The sequence below is a fragment of the Sinocyclocheilus rhinocerous genome, unplaced genomic scaffold (genome assembly GCF_001515625.1).
Source record: "Sinocyclocheilus rhinocerous isolate Xijiao unplaced genomic scaffold, SAMN03320098_v1.1 scaffold14, whole genome shotgun sequence".
Taxonomy (NCBI): Eukaryota; Metazoa; Chordata; class Actinopteri; order Cypriniformes; family Cyprinidae; genus Sinocyclocheilus; species Sinocyclocheilus rhinocerous.
Genome location: NW_015629561.1, coordinates 971286 through 971740, shown reverse-complemented (window position 1 = coordinate 971740; position 455 = coordinate 971286). Strand labels below are relative to the sequence as shown.

Below are 455 nucleotides of genomic sequence, written 5' to 3'. Positions count from 1 at the left end.
TGCTGCGTTATTCATTCAAAATATTAGTGAAATATAGAAGCTCAATGCGGAGAAGATCTTGATTAGGTTAAAACCGAAACCAAGCCATTCACACAGAACGCATATTCAGCGCATGTTTTAGACGGACAAATATGACTGCTGCTCTCGCGTCTCACACAAGAGATGTATAGAAAGCCATGCAGAGTTAAAACAGTTTAAACTTTTAGAAAACGCATCACGAATTTGTGGAGGTTTATTTTCCGTTTCACTGCGTCTCATATGTTTTTAAAGGCAATCTGTGTGAATGGCGATTCGGCTCTTTGTATTAAGCAATGCATAAATACATGATGCTGCTTTGTTCATAATTGTTTATGCAATTTACAAAATTTTATTAGATTTTTATGAGTTAATTTAGGCCCCGTCCACACTGAGATGCGTTTACCTGTATACGCATAAATTTTGTATCGTATAGGCAT

General features: G+C 36.3%; 1 protein-coding gene across 3 annotated transcripts in view; it reads left to right on the top strand.

Moving 5' to 3' along the window:
• LOC107739274 (forkhead box protein P4-like) overlaps window positions 1-455 on the top strand; it is a 150394-nt gene that overhangs the window by 18916 nt on the left and 131023 nt on the right. The gene's annotated exons all lie outside the window — the stretch shown is intronic.